The sequence below is a fragment of the Physeter macrocephalus genome, chromosome 7 (assembly GCF_002837175.3).
Source record: "Physeter macrocephalus isolate SW-GA chromosome 7, ASM283717v5, whole genome shotgun sequence".
NCBI lineage: Eukaryota > Metazoa > Chordata > Mammalia > Artiodactyla > Physeteridae > Physeter > Physeter macrocephalus.
The window spans coordinates 145869736-145870057 of NC_041220.1; positions in this window are offsets into that span (position 1 = coordinate 145869736).

Consider the following 322-nt stretch of genomic DNA (forward strand, 5'->3'; position numbering starts at 1 on the left):
TTTCAGGACCTCCATATTCTTTTCATAGTGGGTGTACTAATTTACAATCCAACTAACAGTGTACTAGGAATCCCTTCTCCATGTCATGAGCAACATTTCATATTTGTAGAATTTGGAATGATAACCATGTTGAGAGGTGTGATGTGAGGTCTCATTATGGGTTTTCTTGTGAGTCATTCATTCAATTTAATTTACAAAAGAAGGTGAAAGGCTGGATGTGATTTTCACGTTTAGTTTGCTAATGCCTGGTATAGGTTAATTTGGGGGAGAATTAATACCTTTACAATGTTATTTATTGCTTAAATTTTTCAGGTAGACATTT